A 12,852-nucleotide genomic window follows, 5' to 3' on the forward strand; every position below is an offset into this window, starting at 1 on the left:
GAACTTTTTTTGTAGCTTTAAATCATAAAAGGCTCAGAAAATATGCAACAGGCCACTGAATCACAACACTTAAAATTTGAACAACTTTTACAATTCAAGTATTCATTTCTTATATATGTACTTAAGTCAAAAGGCTAAAAAGATTGTGAATTTTCTGTAAAAAAAAAATAAAGTTACATTTCTCAAAGATGAAAGATTTTATAATGGATTACACACCATTGTGTTGATCCAGACCCACACGGTTTAAAACACACACAAAATGAGCCATTCTGAAGCAGTTCTGCCTTAAAATTCTATATGCGCGCGCAGATTCCATGTGGGCCTACTGATTACTCACCATTGTGTTGATCCATACCCACGTGATGTTTATTTTATCTGCAAAAATACACAAAACAAGCAATGTTGAAGTATTTCTGCAGTGTTTAACTGTCCAACGCTAGTCAGCAAGAGCAAAATGGCTTATTAATTTTTTTGTCATTTATTATTTTTTTGCTTTTATAATGATGATTAGTGGTGTGAAGTAACAAATTACAAATACTCAACTTACTGTAACTGTGTAGGAATTCTCAGGCATTGAACTTTACTAAGTAGTTTTAAAAATGTGTTCTTTTACTTTGACCTGAATACATTTTTAGTGCTGTATCTGTACTTTCACTCCAGTATTGTCCTTCAAACTGCCGTCACTACTTTATTTATTTTTGTTTATGGTTGGATTGAGTAGAATAATCAGTCCTGAGATTCTCATCCAATCAAATCGCTTGTTGAAAAAAATCGCATCATACAGAACAACCTCAAGACACAGAAGACACAAAATCGTCACACGCAATGACCCAGAAACTGTTTAGATTGCATGTCATTGATGAAAGATGACAGATTCCTTCTGTATGATGACTGAAATTACCAATTGGCCTTAAACAATAACTAAATGCACTACAGAATGTTACAATTTCAAAAAAATTTGCATGGAAACGCATCGACTGTTTACAGTGTAATACTTACTACCCATGAGTACTTTTAAAAGGGCTACTTTTTACAATTTAAAGATACTTTTACTCTACTTGCACTCAATTTTTGGGTATGTAATGGTTCTTTTACTTGAGTATGACTTTTCAGTACTGTTTCCACACACTGATTATGATAGGACATTAGATATTGATTGGGATTGGAAAGGTCTGTGAGTTGGGACTCTAAATTGGGTCTCTTGCATCAAAGTTGCGTTATTTATATCTGCGCACTGACCACTAAGCTATTAGCTACAATGTACCTGTGGGTATTTCTGTGTTTCATTAAGCACCATTTGGGCAGAACAGTGGCTCAGTGGTTAGCACTGTCACCTCACATCAAGAAGGTTGCGGGTTCAACTCCTGTGTGGAGTTTGCATGTTCCCCCCGTGTTGGTGTGGGTTTCCTCTGGGTGCTCTGGTTTCCCCTTACAGCCCAAAGTTATAGCGGTATAAGTGAATTGGGTCAACTAACTTGGCCGTAGTGTATGAGTGTGTGTGTGAATCAGAATGTATAGGTGTTTCCAAGTGAAGGGCAGAGGGTTGCTGAAGAACTTCTAAGAGACTTCAGCTGCTGTCTGGGCTTTCCATGTCTTTCTACACCTCCCTTTCTTCATGTGTTCAATACTTTTTCCCTCTGTCATTTAATTTTCTTACACATAACTTCATTTATAAGCTAATTCGTTTTGTTTTCTTTGTATATATATGGATTTCTTTGGTTGCTATCAACATCCGGGGAAAATTTCAAGTCAACAGCACCTTTAGAAATACGTTGTCGGAGAAAAATGGTGACGTGTTCAATACTTATTTTCCTCGCTGTTAAGCTTGAAATCTCTACTTTAAATGAACCGACTTCACTTGAAAGCGAGTGTTTGTTGGTTTTGCTATCTATATGAAACAAACGCAAAGTACAGTCAGTCCTAGAGTGAGTGCTTAAGCGCCATCTAATGTCAGGGAGTGATTTTGCACATTCACTTGAAAAATTGATACAAAAAAAAATTGGTGTACACAAGCTTTAAAGTTCATTGTTTTTATTTTTCATCCGCTCACTGACCTGTTGATCTGCCAGATGCGTGTGTGCACAGGCTTGGTGGTGGCGGTGTAAAACTGCTGGACTGCACGCACAGGAATGCCATGTTTTCGTAGGTACAGGATCCACGTGGAGGCTCCTCAGAGAGTGGAAAAAGTGAGCATGTGTGTGTGTCTGGAGGATTTAGCCAGGTGCCAATCCTTCAGCATTCCTGCGCTGACCTCGCATGGCTCTTTCCCCTCCAGCATGAGTCTGAGGAACAAACAGCAGCACCATAAACTCTGCGTAATCGCGCTCTCCATCTACACTGAGCTCCATTAGGGTTCACCGGTGAGCAGCTCTTTCGCAACCCAGAAGTTCAGTGCAAACACAAACAGACCCAATGGATTCTGCAAACATACTGACATAGTGTTGAACTCAGAATTATTAGCCCCCTTGTGTATTGTTTTCCCCAATTTCTGTTTAATGGAGAGATTTTCGTAACACCTTTCTAAATCTAATAGTTTTAATAACTCATTTATTTTATCTTTGCCATGATGACAGTACATAATATTTTACTAAGACATTAGTAATCAGCTTAAAGTGACATTTAAAGACTTAACTAGGTTAATTAGGCAAGTTAGGGTAATTAGGCAAAATCATTGTATAACTATGGTTTGTTCTGTAGACCAGTGTTTCCCAACCCTGTTCCTGAAGGCACACCAACAGTACACATTTTCAATGTCTCCCTAATCAAACACACCTGAATCACCTAATTAGAACATAAGAAAAAACTCCAAAACCTGAAGTTAATTAGTCAGAAAAGGGAGACATCCAAAATATGTACTGTTGGTGTGCCTCCAGGAAAAGGGTTGGGAAACACTGCTGTAGACAATCGAAAAAATATAGCTTAAAGGGGCTCATAATTTTGACCTTAAAATGGTTTAAAAAATTTAGACCTGCTTTTATTTTAGCCGAAATAAAACAAATAAAACTTTCTTTAGAAGAAAAAATATTATAGGAAATACTGTGAAAATTTCCTTGCTCTGATTGACTAATTGTGACTAATTTTGTCTTCAACTGTACATTTCTGTCTCAACGAAATATGCTGTTTCTTTGAAGAGGGAGATTGTAGGGAATTATTGTAAATTGTATGACTCTAAGTAAATAACTGCATTTATATGAACTTTAAATGTTTGATTATAATAAGAACTGCTGCTGTTTTAGTATTGTTTATGCATTATTGTGGTATTTAGTAATATTTAAAATTGTATATTAATATTTTTCTAATATTTTCATTTTCCTTCAGCTTAGTTCCTTGATAAGGGGTCAACACAGTACAATGAAGCACCCATATTATTCTTTTTGTTTTTTATCGTTTTAAAATGTATGTAAATATGTTTTATATTTCTATTTTAGCTTTACTTTTCTGTTTCAGTTTTTGTTTTTCCATGAATACTCGGCATTGACATGCTCAATTGGTTCAATTGGGCCCCAAAGTGTGCCAAGAAAATATCTCAGTAAACCCTAGAGATGGTTGTGCATGAAAATCCCAGTAAATCAGCAGTTTATGAAATATTTAGACCAGGCACCAACAACCATGCCACGTTCAAAGTTGCTGCTCTATGATTGGCTGATTAGAAATTTGCGTTAACGAGAGGTTAGACAGGTGCACCTAATAAAGTGGCCGGTGAGTGTATATAAAATGAAATGCAAACATATTTATGATAAGTGAAAGGTGAATAAATGATGACAGAATATTACGTTTTGAGAGAACTATCTTTTTAAACACACAAGAAATGTTGAATTTCCATGATACGTCACCTTTGAATTAAAGCTTATAGACATTTCTAAGTGTTTTTGAGTGGATCTGGTGTGGTTTTCCTCACTTCTCCGGGATTACATTCCTGTCTATTTAGAAGAGATGTTTTCAGATCAAGTCAAGCTTTTCAGCCTTTGAAGAAAATCGAACAATACGCCGCCCTCATGCTAAACGCCGAAAACCAGCCAGTTCTGTCCTAAGAGCACAAATTAGCACAAGCAAACAATGAGCTCTTAATGTGAGATGTCTCTGCGGCGTCTGGTTCTTTCCTGCGGTGTGTGTGTTTGATTGTTTTCAGACAGCAGGAGAAGCTGGGTTATTGCACGCAGGATCTGCCGATTGCATCAGTGTTTGTGGCTGCAGGACAGAAACGGACCCAAATCATACAGCGCCAGAGAAATAACAAGTCAGGGGCCGAACAGCGCCCGGTTTAGACAAATTGCCTGAGAGATTGTAGTCGCAAAGCTTAAAATCTTTGACGTAAAGAAAGCCCATTACATTCTGATAGATGTTTTTGGTTTATTATATAAGCTGAGAGAGAAAATAGAGATCGTTCGCACACTGCAGAGCCAAGTTCAGCTCTGTTTCTTAAAAGGCGATTTTCTGTTCAGGCTGAATCATAGAATCGCAAATCTTAAAGGAACACTCTTTAAAAAAAGGCTAGTTTTACAGCTCTCCAGGACTTAAACAGTTGAGTTTTACAATTTTTGAATACATTTAGCTGATCTCCAGATCTGACAAGAGCACTTTTAGGTTAGCTTAGCATAGATCATTGAATCGGATTAGACCATTAGCATCTCCTCAAAAATTTGAAAAATAAGTTTTGGTAATTTTTATATTTTATGCTAGACTCATCGTGTACGTAGACCAGTAGAAAATGCTAAGTTGCTACTATCTAGGTGGATATGTTTAGACTCTATACTCTCATTCTGGTGTAATAATCAATGAACTTTGCTGCTGTACCATGGCTGCAGCAGGCGCAATGATATTATCATTTCTTGAGCAAGACGCTAATGGTCTAATATGATACAATGAGCTAAAAGTGTTCCCACCAGACATTTTCTTACATAAGTTAATAATTAAGATATAAATATGATAGAAAAATAACTTTGAGAATAAAATAAAACATTTAAAATTTTCAATTCAATGTTCTATGCTAAGCTAAGCTAAATGTGCTCCTGCCAGACTTACTTAGCCAAGTTAATAATTAAGACATACATATTAGATAACAAACAGATTACATACAAAAAAAACATTAAGAAGAGAATAAATTATTTTATTATTTAATAGCTTAGCATAGATGATTGAATCGGATTAGACCATTAGCATCTCACTCTACATATTTTTGTATTTAATGCTTGACTGTTCTGTAGTTATATCATGTATGAAGACCAAAAGAAAATGAAAAGTTGCTACTTACTAGGTTGATATGTAGGAACTGTACTTTCATTCTGGCATAATAATCAAGTAACGGACTATTTTCCGGTGCTGCGTAATATAATTTTTTAAACCAGATGCTAATGGTCTATTATAATTCAATGATCTATGCTAAGCTAAGCTAAAAGTGCTCCCCAGTCAGACCTATATACTCACATAAGTTAATAATTAAGGTATAAATATTTGATAAAAAAACTGATTAGATAGAAAAATATGTTGAGAATAGAATAAAATATTGTAAGTTTTAAGTCGAAGTGCTACAATTTGTCTAAAAGCAATTAAAATTAAAACTGAAAATTAAAATATTCAGAATTATGAATATAAAAAAGCACACAACAAAATAGCTTGAAATTACCTAGTGTAATTAAAATATTTCAAAATTGTTTTCAGCTCAAACTATTTGAAAAAGTAGTTGATATAAAATCATTGGTAATTCAACATTATTAAACACTAAAGTAGTAAATAATAAAAATTATAAAACTTACATTAAGTCACTAAATCACTTATACCTATTTACAGATTAATGTTTCACTTAGTTTCAATATAGTCAATATATGTGACCCTTGACCAAAATCCATTGTATGTGTCAAAATTTTTGATTTTCTTCTTTTATACTGAAAATCATGAGGCTATTATGTAAAGATCATGGTTAATGAAGACAATTAGTAAATTTACTACAGTAAATATATCAAAACTTAATTTCCGATTAGTAATATACATTGTTAAGAACATAATTTGGACACTTTAAAGGTGATTTTCTCAATATTTTGATTTATTTTGAACCCTCAGATTCCAAGTATTTCAAAAAGTTAAATATTGTTATATCCTAACAAACCATACATGCATGGAAAAGCTTTTTAAGATTTCAGATGATGTACAAAACTAAATTTCCAAAAATTGACACTTATGACTGATTTTTATGTTTAGTAAATTATAAATCATTCATATATTTACAGCTATATCAATAGTGAATGAATACAGGACAGATTACTGTAACACAAAATGTGAGCGCCACTCTCTACATTGTGTTAAATGACATAAAACACTGTTGTTTGTGGAAATTTATCGACATATTTAACTTATAAAGCCCATAGGCATTGCTATCATATGCTAAACAGAGATTCATTTGTATCTGCCAGCTGAATCACTCCTTTTCCTTCTAAGGAAACACTCCACTTTCTTTGAAAAAGGCTAACTTTACAAGTCTCTTTACAAGAGTTAAAGAGTTGACTTGAACCATTTTTGAATCCATTCAGCCAATTTCTTGTTCTGTCGGGGTCACTTTTTGCTTAGCTTAGTATAATAAATTGAAACGGATTAGACCATTAGCATTGAATTTAAAAATATGATAATCTTCCTATATTTAAAGCCCCAGTCTTCTGTAGCTATTGTGTATTAATTATGTGATGATAAATGATAAAATAATAATTACACAGAAGATTCGAGCCTTAAATTTAGGAAAAAAATCCTGTTTTCAAAGTGATTGCTAATGGTCTAATCCGATTCAATTCATTATGCTAAGCTAAGCTAAAAGTGACCCCACCAGAACATGAATTCGGCTGAATGGACTCAAAAGTGGTTCAAGTCAACTGTTTAACTCTAGGAGTCGTATAAAATGAGCCTTTCTTAAAAAAAGTGGATTGTTTGTTTAACTTTACTGATTTTGGTCTGTTTTTGTTAATGATAACCTTAGCTTCAACCCCAGAATCCAGTGATTTCAGCTCAGACAGTCTTGCTATCAGATATTAGCTTTGTATCTGAGCTAATACTGCATTTACACAGCTTTGAAATCTCATCTCTCTTGCCAAGACCTAACAAACCATATAACAGTGCTGTGTTTAATGAAAAAGGAGATATTTAAAGAGCTATTGTGGAATTGTGATTAGATGTAAAAGATCTAAAAATGTTAAGAAAACATTAAGGAAAGTGTTGTCTTAGAAATGGCCCATTTCTTCCCTGATTGCTTTTTTTCTTCTTCCTCTACTTGAATTAAAGTAATGTGATGTGTTATGTAATTTAAGGGAAATTCCCTCCCTGACTACTGCACTTAAAGACATAGTCCACCCAGAAATGAAAAGTTGCTGTTGATTTCATCCAAGATTACTCTCTTTCTTCAGTAAGTCACATTTTTAGCTGAAACTGAAGTCCTTATCATATTTTAAGAGTCAAATAATAATAATAATAATAATAATAATAATAATAATAATAATAAATGACCAAGTAAAATTTTATATATATATATATATATATATATATATATATATATATATATATATATATATATATATATATATATATATATATATATATATATATATATGTGTGTGCGCGCGTGTGTGTGTGTGTGTATGACAGCATTATTAGCCCTGCTGTTAAATTAATATTTTTTCCAAAGTGCTGAGAGATTTTTTCCAGCCAAAACAAAACAGGGCTTTCTCTTAAAGAAAATTTTTTGCTTTATATATATATAAGTATATATATATATATATATATATAAGTATATATATATATATATATATATATATATATATATATATATATATATATACATATATATATATATATATATATATATATATATATATATATATATATATATATATATATAGTATATATATATATATATATATATAGAGTTCAGATGCAAAAGCCGCTAAACGCCACTTTTGTCAAAAATTAGATAATGGCATTGAGTGAATGCTTAAGGCACGTACTACACCATCAACAAAAAGATTTGCTTTAAATTATCTAAATCCCAGGGTCAGCGCATTCAGAAATAACAGTTTGTTTGCAAAAGCTGCTAAACACCACCTGCCTTTGACAGCAAAAGCCGCTATACTCCGAGAACTAATAAGCGCAAATCGAATCATATGTAGCAACACATACGCCGGCTTTTATAAAGTGTTTTTAAAGGTATTATCTAGCTGCTATGCTAGTTTTCACAGGTCAGATACTTTAGTATCTAAGTTACTTTTAAACTGCTGGTTGACCAGTTAAACAAGATGAACATCAGACTTGTCAGACTGGGCTACCAGAAAACCATTTTGGATAAAGATCTGGATAATGCTGGTATTGTTTGTTTTCTTTTAGAGTACTAGATGATTAGCTTAGCAACATGCTAACATTTAGGTCTACTGAAATCAGCTAAATTTCATCGCAAAATATTCAGTAAAAAAGTAAAAAAATCTCTAAAAAATCTGAAATTCTAAAGACTAAAATGACCTTTCTGTCATTATGAATACATATTATTTAACAGTAACAGAGTATCAGAGACTAGCTGAGCTACGGCTACACGTCAGAAGTCAGCTATGAGAATCTAATATAAAAACTCCCTGCTGCTTGGAAGGCGTTTGCACTCCTTTTGCCAAAGCCAAAGATCTGAACCCCACGCCGTCCCACAATTCCTCCTGTTTCCTGAATGCTCCATGCCCTCGCACAATATGGAAAAACACCAGATGTTCCCCTAACACACCGCCTTACATTCATTCTCAAAAAACACAGATTCAAACCTGTACAACACATTAAGACTTGCCTTATTATATTTACAGATTAAAATGTTTACAGGAGATCCACTTTCTGACACTGTTGAGCTAATAATTTTGATATTGCCCTGCGTTTTCAGCTGGATTTAATTTTCTATGCATTTCTTAAAGGAACACTCCACTTTTTTTGCAATATAGGCTCATTTTACACATCTTCTAGATTTAAGCAGCTGAGTTTTACCATTTTTGAATCCATTGAGCAAATCTCCAGGTCTGGCGGGAACACTTTTAGCTTAGCTAAGCATAAATAGTTGAATTTGGGGAACCACCTGACGCCACACCCACAATTCAGTTGATTCATATAGAGCAGGGGTGTTCAAACTCGGTCCTGGAGGGCCGGTGTCCTGCAGATATTAGCTTCTACTTGCCTCAACAGTTACACATGTGTTTCTAGAAAGCCTAGTAAGAGCTTGATTAGCTAGCCCAGGTGTGTTTGATTGGGGTTGGAACTACACCAACCCCCAGAACCGACTTTGCACACACCTGTTGTAAAGTAAAAATAAAGCTCCGACCTACAGTTCGTCTCATTTACATGTCCTGCGGATAAGGCAATATTTCAGATAGTGAAAGTAAATTGGATTGTAAACCGCATTTCACGATGGTTCTTCCCAGTGCTTAATTTGTGAATTGTGAGGTTCCAGAACACATCGGGGTAACGGATCCGGTAATGCAAGGTAAAAGAGGGTTGGGGAGTCGAGGAAGAAAGTGAAAGTGAACAGCAGATGGGGAGGAGGGCGGTTGAGGAGGGGGATCAGTAAAATGAAGTGCCAGATGCGGATCCAGCATGTTCCGGCACAAATTAAGCCCTGGTTCTTCCATTAAACTATTAGTTAACCACTTATTTTTGGTATACCACACCCTTTTATCAAAATCCAACCAATATAAAAATAAAAAAAGTAATAATAAAATAAAATAAAATAAAATAAAATAAAATAAAATAAAATAAAATAAAGCTCTGTTCATCACTTTGCAAGGTACTTTACATAACCTGCTGACCTGGAAATTTGTCAGATTATTCATGGTTATAAAATGCATTGCAAAAGCATTCCATCATGATTTTAAAGTCGGCATAAAATGGGAATTTGCCATTTTTGTAAGTTCATGTTATAAAACTTATTGTGAATAGTTCATACTTGCATAAGTTTACATTTAACTTTTCTCATCCAACCTACATATGCTACTTGACAAAAGTCTTGTCGCCTATCCAAGTTTTAGGAACAACAAATACTAACTTGACTTCTAGTTGATCATTTGGTATCAGAAGTGGCTTAAATGAAAGGCAAAGTCCTCTAGATTACGTTTATTTTACCAAAGTAAAATATGATCATGCCTTGATTTTTACTTATTTAATTAGAACAGTAATATCTGACTTTGTTCAGACAAAAGTCTTCTCACTTAACAGAAATAATGTCCAGCATAGAATATAAAGTCATGCTGCAGTGGAAAAAGTATTAATATTGTGTCTGACTCCCATGAGCTTGGAGGACTGCATCCATACATCTCTGCAATGACTCAAATCACTTATTAATAAAGTCATCTGGAATGAAAAAGAAAGCATTCCTGCAGGACTCCCAGAGTTCATCAAGATTCTTTGGATTCATCTTCAATACCTCCACCATCTTATCCCAGACATACTTAATAATGTTCATGTCTAGTGACTGGGCTGGCCAATCGTATAGCACATTGACCTTCTTTGCTTTCAGGAACTTTGATGTGAAGGCTGAAGTATGAGAAGGAGCGCTATGCTGCTGAAGAGTTTGCCCTCTCCTTTGGTTTGTAATGTAATGGGCAGCACAAATGTCTTGACACCTCAGGCTGTTGATGTTTCCATCCACTCTGCAAATCTCTCGCACGCCCCCATACTGAATGTAACCCCAAACCATGATTTTTCCTTCACCAAACTTGACTGATTTCTCTGTAAATCTTGAGTCTATGTGGGTTTCAATAGGTCTTCTGCAGTATTTGTGATGATTGGGGTGCTGTTCAACAGATGATTCATTGGAAAAATTTGCCTTCTGCAACTTTTCCAATTTATTATTTGTTGCTCTTACAACTAGTATCAATGACAAGACTTTAGTCAGGTAGTGTAGGAGTCACAACAAATCTAATAGTCACTCTATATGCTTTCAAAAATCTATTACACTTGCATGCATGTCAGAAGAAGGAAGATCCACCTATGTTTCATCAAAATTTTAGGATTGCTCATAGACACTAAAGCTGAGAAAACAATTTGCCAAAAGACTTCAGTTTATAATTAGGTCTAATCAGTTTTCCTTACGAATCCTTATCTTCTCTTTTATGATCCACCAACATTACAACAACAACCTGGTGGCATTTAGAAGATTGTTTGGTTGGTTGGCGTAAGCATTGCTTAATTGCTTCTTTTTGTTGGTCTTTTTGGGTCTTTCCCAGGTCGTGCTCTCTTCCTACACTTGGCTCTGTCAGTTTTCCCTCCCTCTTTCTAGCCCTCCTTGAGGAATTCCTCCGTGTCTGAGATTTCTGGCCGAGAGCCATCAGTAGGCTGGCAAGAAGCTTCCTATTGCAGTTTTTCACCTCGACTGCCTCCCTCCCTCCCACTCCCCTGAGCTGCGTTCCAAAACCTAATGTGCACTCTACTTAAGACGCCATCATGCAGTTTAAATCTGAATTATTCGCCCTCCTGTGAATTTGTTTTTTAAATATTTCCCAAATGAGGTAGAACAGAGCAAGGAATTTTTCACAGTATTTCCTATAATATTTTTTCTTCTGGAGAAAGTCTTATTTGTTTTATTTAGGCTAGAATAAAAGCAGTTTTACATTTTTAAACATTTTAAGGTCAATATTATTAGCCCCCTTAAGCTATATTTTTTCGATTGTCTACAGAACAAACCATCATTAAACAATGGCTTGCCTAATTACCTTACCTACCTATAAATTATTATGCTAACAATAAACTCTACCGAACTGGGGCTTTTGAACATTTAACAGGACAGACACTGTTTATAGTCATTTATATCAGATATTTCGCTTCAGTCGAGATGTTTCCTTAGAAGTGAGCCATCTATATATGGTGTAGACCGCACATATCAAAGATTATGCTAACAGTAATCTCTGCTGAAATTAGTTTTAAATCAAGTTTTTTGCGTACACTAAAGGGAAGCACAATTTGGAGTTGCTTATTTTATTCTTACTCATTTATTTAAGATATTTAGCTTAAATTTGAATGCATCCTTAGGGTCCGATCACACCAAATGTGCTTTTCTGGACTAAAAATGTGAGCCACGTCGGTGCAATAGCCTAGTGGTTAGTGCGTTGACATATGGTGCAGTAGCACGTCAGGGTGTCCCGAGTTTGAATCCCAGCTCAAGGACATTTCCCTACCCTACACCATCTCTCTCTCCAACTTCACTTCCTGTCTAAATACTGTCCTATCTAGTAAAGGCCAAATATAAATGTTTAAAAATAAATGTGAGGCACACCACACTGCCGTTTTTGTTGGCAAGAAAAAATGTTTATGTCGCTAGACAACGACTGAATCATCTGCATGTTGTGCACAAGTGTTGATATTAATATAATTGTAAAATGTAATAATGTTGTGATATAAAAGATTTGGGAGTCATACAGCACCGGATAACTCAAAACAGCAACCACAAGTGTCTTTCTTCAAAAGTCTCTGTAGATAACACAAACACTGTTGTCACCTCAACGGAAACCCGCCTCTGCTTTCATTTGATTGGAGAATGAAAAAGACGTGACTGACGTAACGTGATTTTTCCGCTCAGAGTAACTGTGAGCGTACAGTGCATAATGGCAAAAACACGAGGCGCAGCAGTCGGTTAAAATGCGAGGCGCACAGGGTGCATAAGCAGCATGCAATACGCTCGCAGCCTTTAGTAAAAGACCGTTAGAAGGTCTATGTAGTGTATTTGTAGTACTTAGCATGAGAGACACTTTACTATTTTCCTTATCAATTATTATCAGAGCCAGCATGCTAGCTCTCTGCAACTCTCACATAGTGGGGACTCTATAGTGATGGGGATATACTGGGGGTATACTGGAGGTG

At 35.0% G+C, this 12,852-nt stretch overlaps 1 protein-coding gene across 1 annotated transcript in view; it reads left to right on the forward strand.

Annotated features, from left to right (window-relative positions):
- glis2b (GLIS family zinc finger 2b) overlaps positions 1–12,852 on the forward strand; it is a 97,874-nt gene that overhangs the window by 34,701 nt on the left and 50,321 nt on the right. The gene's annotated exons all lie outside the window — the stretch shown is intronic.

Source organism: Danio aesculapii, chromosome 3, assembly GCF_903798145.1.
Source record: "Danio aesculapii chromosome 3, fDanAes4.1, whole genome shotgun sequence".
Taxonomy (NCBI): domain Eukaryota; kingdom Metazoa; phylum Chordata; class Actinopteri; order Cypriniformes; family Danionidae; genus Danio; species Danio aesculapii.